This window comes from Balaenoptera acutorostrata, chromosome 5 (assembly GCF_949987535.1).
Source record: "Balaenoptera acutorostrata chromosome 5, mBalAcu1.1, whole genome shotgun sequence".
Lineage (NCBI taxonomy): Eukaryota > Metazoa > Chordata > Mammalia > Artiodactyla > Balaenopteridae > Balaenoptera > Balaenoptera acutorostrata.
This window is the reverse complement of record NC_080068.1, coordinates 81,291,961-81,301,425: the sequence shown is the minus strand read 5'-3', so window position 1 is coordinate 81,301,425 and position 9,465 is coordinate 81,291,961.

The following is a 9,465-nucleotide window of genomic DNA, read 5'->3' as shown; positions in this document are numbered from 1 at the left end:
TATTCTATTTCTGTAAAGAATGCCATTGGCTTTTTGATGGAGATTGCACTGAATCTATAGCTCACTTGGGGTAGTACGGGGATTTGAACAAGATTAATTCTTCCAATCCATGAACCAATCCAGGATGGATTAATTCTTCCAATCCAGGATGTCTTTCCATTTTTCTGTGTCTTTAATTTTCTTCATCAATGTTTTATACTTTTCAGTGTTCAAGTCTTTCACCTCTTTGGTTAACTTTATTCTAAGTATTTTATTATTTTTGTTGCTATTGTGAATGGGAATGTTATCTTCATTTCCTTTTCAAATACTTCATTGTTTGTGTATAGAAATATAAATGTCTGTCAACGGATGAATGGGCAAAGAAAATGTGTTAAATATTATATGTTTGTATATAATATACATATTGGAATGTATATAATATTTTATATATATTATTCAGCCTTAAAAAAATTCTACCATTTGATGAAACTCCCTACCTAAAAAGAAAGACACCCTGCCATTTGATAGCATAGATGAACCTGGAGGATATTATGCTAAGGAAAATAAGCCAAACACAGACAAATACTGAGTGATCTCACTTATATGTGGTATTTAAAATAGTCAAACTCATAAAAGCAAAAAGAAAAATGGTGGCAGCCAGGGGCTGGGGCAAGGGGAAAAATGGGGAGATATTAGTTGAAGGGCACAAAGTTTCAATTACTCACGATGAATAAGTTCTGTATATCTAATGCACAACAATGTGACTATAGTTAACAATACTGTACTGTGTACTTGAAATTTGCTAAAAGGGTAGACCTTAAGTGTTCTCACCATACACACACATACATACACACAAGAAAATGGTAACTATGTGAGGAAACAAATATGTTAATTAGCTTGATTGAGATTATTTCACAATGTATATCAAACATTAACTTGTACATCTTAAGTATATACAATATTTGTTAACTATACCTCAATAAAACTGGAAAAACGTCCTTAGAAAACTTTAAAGTTTTTGTAAATGGAATTATTTTTCCAATAATTGGTTTCCTGATCAATTCCCTTTCTGCTTAGAAGTTACTACTTTTTGCTTTCTTCTCTGCTCACCTGAATTCATTTTCCTTTTATAGCCCATGTGGATTTGTTTGAGTTGTTTCATATTGCCAAGAAAGAAAAATCTATTACTTACCTTGCCACTAATATTCCTTCAGAGATAAACGTGTTTTTTTAAATTTTAAATTGTTTTTCATAAGATTTCATAATCTTTTATAAAAATGAATATTTTTAATTATGGATTGAAAAATAATTAAGATATATATGTAATACAATTCAATGATAAATCACTTTGGCTCTACTACACTGATTTCTAAGCACAGATTTTTGAGGATTACAAAACACTTTTCCATACATTATCTCATTTGTTCTTTATAATAACAATCAGTGTTGTGCTAATAAGCTGGCTCTTAAAAAAAACAAAAAAAAGCCCTGATTCATAATGCATGACAGTTTCTGTGGCATAAATACTCCCACTATGGCCAATTTCAACCTACCAATGATTTAAAAGTGGTTTGTAGGGGTTCCCTGGTGGCACAGTGGTTAAGAATCCGCCTGCCAATGCAGGAGACACGGGTTCGAGCCCTGGTCCGCCACAACCACTGAAGCCCAAGCGCCTAGAGCCCGTGCTCCGCGACAAGAGAAGCCACCGCAATGAGAAGCCTGCGCACCGCAATGAAGAGTAGCCCCCGCTCTCCTCAACTAGAGAAAGCCCGCGAGCAGCACCAAAGACCCACCGCAGGCAAAATAAATAAATAATTTTTTAAAAAAAAAAGTGGTTTGTAAAGTTCATGAATATTTAACAATCAGCCCTTGCCAGCCAATCAGCTCCAGTGCATTACTGGATGTTAGGACTCATATCCCCATTTTTTCAAAGAAAAACAGCAGCCAAGACAAATAGTAACTTTTTCAAAATCACACAGCTAGGATGACAGCTCAGGTCATGCTATTCCATACAATATGCTCTTTTCATACCATAACTCAACTACCTCTTTATTCATAATAATGCAAGTTTTCACGAAAGGCATTATTATGGATCTCTTGCCTATTCATAAAATAATTTGAGGTACATATAGATTAAAACACATTTAAAAAATAAAATGTATTTATAGATAAAACTAAATGATTATTTTTAAATGAAGCAAGACAGCCAACAGCAAAGATTTTAGATATTCATGTATGCCAACATCATTTCTTCTGGAATAAAATGTTATGGAAATTGATCATGAGAACTGCTGTTTGGAGGACATTGAATGAGAGCAAAGAGTAGCCCTTTAGCCATGGTTTTATGAAATATAGAAACAAAATGGTTTTCTCATAGATATTCAAAGGCAGATCATCTTACATTTACTTGTAACTCAGCGGAAGCAATTATGTTAAGATTGAGTACATTAATAGGAAAAAATAAATAAAATAGCCCAGAGAGGTAACCCTTCTGAGGGTTGCTTTTAACTTAGATTGAACTCAAATGTCTTAAAAACAATTTTTATCCAAAACAAATTGATAATCCAACCCTTTACAGGCCTCTTAGGCCACTTTTCTGTATTTCTCAATAAAATGATAGGGAAATGCTTTAACAAAAGACATAAGAAGGCAAGAATTACTTTATATTTGGAAGCTGAGCCACAGGAGGGTATGGTTGTTCAGAAGACAATCAGAGCACTTTAGCCCAGAAATAAGTAACAGAATTTCTCCTAAGCCAAGAATATTATTTTATCTTCTGGAATAAGCTTGGAAGTTTCTCCTTCTTCCATACCTCCCCAAACAAAAGTCATCATTCTACTAGTCACTCATTTATTTATTCACTCATTCAACAAATAATCTGTGACCACCAGGTATCATGTTGGAAGCTGATGATAAAATTTGCAGTCTAATCATAATATGCTTGAAAGAAGGAAATATTTTTCACTTGAAAGAAGAGAACATCACTTAAAAAACTGAGGTGTGACACTTATCTGATGGGATTACAATTTAAACAAATGTTTTCAATCAAATGTTACCAAATAAATTTAGAACAGAACTTAAATCTAGAGTTGCCCCTTATATTATTCTCATCCAGCCATCCCAGTCATCCCAGGTCTCCAGAAGAGACCAATATCCTACCACCTGACAAATCAAGAAGTAGGAGTCTGTCAGGTTAGATATTTTGGCACCTAACACTTTCACAAATCACAATGGCAATGACGGCACCTTCTTGGCTGTGGTGTTCACTCAAGTCTGCCTGGATTTTCTCTCTGGAGCCGCACTAACAGAGTCAGTTTCCCCCGGTGGCCACCCCATCCTAAGAATGTCAAGCTTATATATCACCTGTTACCCGAGAGCCAAAATGCTTTGCACCTAAGACAACCTGAACGATGATGACCTCTACTTGAGGGGCTCATTCTCTTTTGTAATTAAGTTTGGTCTTTGGGTGTGTGCCTCAATCTCCTGTTGCTCTGGGATTCCAGCTGTGCCAGTTTTCATTATTAACAGATCCAGATTGTATTATGATAACCTGCTGTGATCAGGATTACTTTGTAAGTGTACTGAAGTTTAAACTGATAGAAAATTCATCAACTAATTGCATATCATCTAAAAAAATTAAATGTGGTTTTGCTGCTAAAAAATAAAAGATCCAACGTATGTAGGATCATTAAAAATAATATCAAAGAAAACCAAATTAAGTCAGTCTCTAGGAGGCTGATTTAAAGAATCCTAATAAGGTTCAGTGCTTATAAAATTAAATCAATGCTATGCCTAAAACACTTTAGCGGTGGTTCCAATAACCTACAAACCAATTATGACATGGCAAGGAGACTTCTTTAAGCACAAACTGCCATTATGTGGAGTTATCAGTCCAAGGGTAGAGACTGGGGAATACTTCTACTGTCTTAAAACATCAGCAAGAAGATTTGGGAGATATGCTTTCTGACCCCGAATCAAAAATTGTGATCACTCTTTAAATAAGACTGTTGACTCAGTTTTGAATTCGTTTTCTCTGCTTTCTGCATGATGCTTTCAGTTCAAACAGATAAGTCTCCAATTCTGCCGAGACTTTCTTGAATATATTGGCAGATATTCTTGGAGTGATATCTTTACAATATAAGAGTGTGGCAGTGTTTGTTAAGATTGTAAATATCTAGAGGGCAGAATCTCTTTCTTATATTATAATACATAGTGGATGTTGTTGGTGCCACACCAGAATACCCTTCACAAGCCAGTGTTATCTAGCCCCCAACCCACTGAAAGCTGACTCACAGCTCCCGCCATTTCTTTTCCAACAAAGAACCTCAGACAAAAGGAGTTCTCCACACCGACATAGGGTTGTCCTCAGTCCAGGACTGACTGACACAGGGGTACAAAGGGTGTACCCCCTTGCTTGTTTTAAGGTAAGACAGAGTCTACAGAACAAGTTGTGCTCTAGAGCTTCCCTGGGATCAGACCAAAGCTGGGTCAAACTGAAACTACTTCCAGGCTTAACTTTCCTCCTCTGCTCTATTTTCATACTTCATTTCCTTCCCCTAAGAACACTTGAACAAGAATCCCTGTCTCAGGCTCTGCTCCTAGATACTAACTTGGCACATGGAATGTTCTTGAGAAATATTTATTGAGCTGAAATCTGAAGCATAGCAATTTTAAAAATTACTAGTCAACAAAACTCCGTCTAAAAGAACAGGTATATATGTATATATATATATATATATATATATATAATGGTTCTCCTAGGATTATTTTATAAATAACCTGATTTACATTAAAATTAACTAAGCTTAATGATCTTGCCACAGTTAATTGAAATAATTTGTCTAAACACAATGGGTGAAATAAATTACCTTTTTTTTAAACAAGGGAAATTAGTGTACTGTACATTCCCAAGAGGTGTAAAGTTTGATGCATGCTTAAGCATACTCTTTATACCTTAGAAAATATTCACTCTACAGAGAGTAATCAATACCTTAATTTATAATAAAATGACTTGAATTGATTTTCTTGTATTTAAAAAAATAATCATTATAATTAATTAAAACAATTAAAAAAGAAACAAAACATAATTGGGTTCTGTGAAGATGTTATTAATTTTCAGCAAATGAAATAAGAGCTCAGTTTTATTACTGGACTTTATTATGAAAAAGATGTCAGAAGACTAACACATTCTGAAATTTAATCATATCCAAATCCATGGTAATTTTTGGTAGCGAAAATGGTAAAAAACAGACAGCCTTGAAGAATTAAGATTGACTTCTTTAATATGACTATCCCTTATTTAATTATATTCCAAGATGAAAGTTATTAGTGCAATATCAGCCCCATGTTGAGCAATTTCATCACACAGATCTATACCAAGGACAAAAGCAGGGAAGGTGATGAAGAATTGTTCTCATCTCTGAACATTCTTTCAGTATTTAATCTGAATATGACATTTAGCACTGGATTATGTATATTGCTCTCTGTGTAAGTGAATGAAAAGAAGTTCCTCACACCAGAGACTGTCTTATGCCTCTTGGTTATTCACTGCCTTGATCTTCTTTTATAAACAAACTCAGATGAGTAACTGAGCCATCTTGTTCTAGATGTTAACACTCCATGAACTTACACATTCTCATCTGTAAAATGGGCATGATATAAACCATGTCTCCATCCAGAGTTACTATGTATGATATAATTAAAACTCACTGTAAATTCTGAAGTGAAACACAGATACAAGTTACTACCCTTCATCATTTGCTCTTTCTTCTCTTCTCCATTAACATTACCAAACAGACTCCCTTTTTAATCTGGAAGGAGATTTATATCTTCTCGGATTCTCCCTCATTTTGTTGCTTACACATTCCAAACCAGAGTGTTTCCACAGACCTTCCTAAATAAGCATGTGCTTTTTAGGGCCAATATATAATTTATATTATGATGCCTAAATCACTATGACTTTTTCGTTTTAACTCCAAGAAAAAAAAAATTGAGGTGTTCAACCTCCATTCTATGATCTCTGCAAAGAAATTACCCAAATGCTGACATCATTAGGCAACTACTATCCACAATTTTGTGATAATTGAGTCCTTAACTGTTAAATAATTTACCATCTATATATTCATCCCAAAGTAATATGACTCATTTTTAAACCTGTAAATGGACTATATACTGTGCATATTCTTTTGAGTTTTAATTTTTTGACTCATACTAATATTTGTGACATTTATACTTGTGCTCTAGTTTTGTTTTTATCTTATTTTCATTGAAGTGTAACCATACCACAGTTTATTTATTCATTTTAGTGTTAATGGATATTTGGATTTTTTTCAGTATTTAGCTGCTACAAGTAACGATTCTATAAACATTCTGCTTATATATCTTGGTACACATATGCAAGTTTATTTAGGGTATATATGTAGGAGTTGTAATTGCTGGTATCATAGAAAATTTATGTCTTCAATTTAACTAGACAATGAAAAACTGGTTCCTAAATTGATTGTCCCAATGTACAATACCATTAGCACACAGTTTCACAACAGCACTTGTAATTGCCATGGCAACTTTCTCATTGTTGCCAATTCAGTGTATGTGAAATATCATCTCATTGTGTTTTTAATTTACACAAACCCAAGTCCCTCATAAGATATGAAATCTAACAGGGAGATATTTCCTCTGAGTGAAAAACCCACACCTAGATACATATTTTTTGCCTATTGCATTGTACAGTAAATTATACATGCAGCTAGATAAGATATTCTTGCCTTGCTCCCTATCTATAGGGAAGGAAGTTATCTTTTCACTATTAAGTGTGATGCAGCTGTGGCTTTTTTGTTTGGTTTGGTTCAGTTTGGTTTTGGTTTTTCTTAGATGTTTTGTGAGGTTGAAGAAGTTCTCCAGTATTTCTAGTTTGATCAGTTTTTATTATGAATGGGTGTTAGAATGTGTCAACACCCATTTTGTATTTTTTTAAAAGAATCATGTGACTTTTGCTCTTTAATCTATTAACATGGTCTATTTCACTAACTTTTACATATCAAAGCAATCTTGCATTCCTGGGATAAATCCCAGGGTTTCATTCTTCTAATATGTTACTAGATTTGATTTACTAATATTTTGTTAAGGGTATTTACATCTATGTTCATAAGGCATATTGGTATTGGTTTATAGTTTTGCTTTGTTTTTTTCTCATACTATCTTTGAATTTGATACTAGTGCATTGCTGGAGGAAGAAATGTTTCTTCCTCCTATATTTTCTGAAAGAGTTTGTAAAGAAATGGTGTTATTTCTTCAAATATTTCCTAGAATTCACCATTTGATGTCAACTGGGCCTAGGCTTTCATTATGGGAAAAATTGGAATTTCAATTCTTTTACTTGTTTAAGTCTATTCATATTTTCCATTTTTCTTGAATTAATTTTGACAATTTGCATCTTTCTAGGAATTTTTCCACTTTATCTGAGATGTCTAGTATGTTGACTTAAAATTGTGTGACCATTTCAATAGGGATGGTAGTAATGTTCTCTCTTTCATTTTTAATTTGGTAATTTGTGGCTTCTTTCTTTTCTTCTTTGTCAGTATGATTAAAGGTTTGTCAGTTTTATTAATCTTTCCAAAGAACTCTTAGTTTCATTGATTTTCTATGGTTTTCTGTTTTCCCTTTCATTTATTTCTTCTCTAATCGTTACTCTTTCCTTCCTCCTGCTTGCTTTGGATTTTTTCTCTTTTTCTAATTTCTTAAAGTGGAAGCTTACGTTTGATTTGAGTCTTTTCTTCTTTCCTTATATGTGTTTAAATCTATAAATTTCTCTCTAGTCGATGTTCTAGATACATCCCATAAATTTTGATATATGTTTTCATTTTCACTGAGTTCAAATTATGTTCCAATCTCCCTTGTGGTTTCTTCTTTAACCATCTAGAAATATTTCATCTTAAAGCCTATCTTGTCAGATATTCAAAGAGCCACTCCAGCTCTCTTTTGGTTACTGTTTACATGACTTTTTTTTTTTTTTGCATTCTTTTACTTTCAATCTATTTATCTCTTTGAATCTAGGATGTGTGTCTGGTATATACCATAGGGTTGGATTTTTTTTTTTTTATATCCATCTTGACAATCTCTGTTGTTTTGCTGGGATATTGAGAGCATTCATATTTAATATAATTATTGATATAGTTGACTTTATATTTTACTATATGTTTTCCATATGACTGCAGTCTTTTTTCTTCCTCTTTCCTCCTTTACTCCATTCCTTTGTGTTAAATAGATATTCTTTAGTGTAATATTTAAATTCACTTTTTAAAAAACTATATTTTGTGATTTATTTTCTAAGTGTTCATAATAGGGGTTGCAATATGAATCTTAACTGATCACAATCTACTTCAAATTAATACTAATTATATTTAGTAAAATTTAGAAATTTTCTCCCCTTCCCTTGTGCTATTAGTTATGTATATTACATTTATATGTATATTATAAATCCAACAATAGAATTTTATAATTATTGCTTTATACAATCTTGTTTTTTTAAAAGTTAAGAGAAAAATAATGCAAAATATTTTATGGAATTTTTTATGTTAGCACAAATATTTACCACTTCTGCTGTTTTTTATTTCTTCCTCTGGAATTGAGTTACCATCTGGAATTGCTTCCTTGAAGTCTGAGGATTTCCTTTAGAATTTCCTATAAGGCAGGTCTACTAGCCATAAATTCTCTCACTCTTTATTTGGAGTTCTAAGTACTTTTGAAAATCTATGGCTTAGTGTCTTTCATCAGTGTTAGGAAATTCTCAATTCTTATATTTATGTTCTTCTCAATTCCTCACTAAAATGGTATCTTTTTTTTAATGTAATGTGGTATTTATACCTGGTCAATGTACTATTTGTTTTCCAGATTTTGGGGAACATAGTTTTACTACTGTGTTGGAAATCTCTTGCCTAAAGTGGCGGTGGGGGTGAGGGAATCTATGGAATATATATTACATTATCCTTTGTTGTCAGCTGAGCTACTACATACAAGAATTAAGAAGTACAGCAGGGCTTCCCTGGTGGCGCAGTGGTTGAGAATCTGCCTGCCAATGCAGGGGACACGGGTTCGAGCCCTGGTCTGGGAAGATCCCACATGCCGCGGAGCGACAAGGCCCGTGAGCCACAATTGCTGAGCCTGTGCGTCTGGAGCCCGTGCTCTGCAACAAGAGAGGCCGCGATAGTGAGAGGACCGCGCACCACGATGAAGAGTGGCCCCCACCTGCCGCAACTAGAGAAAGCCCTCGCACAGAAACGAAGACCCAACACAACCATAAAATAAATAAATAAATAAATAAATTAAAAAAAAAAAAAAAAAAGTACAGCAAACTAAAATCCCAAACTGGAGAAATCCATATACGCTCAGAGAGCTGAAAAAGCCTTCCGATCACTGAAAGTTTTACCTAAAGAGAGAAACACATTAGATAAGGGCAGAATATGATAAGGGTGGGGCATAATATATGAA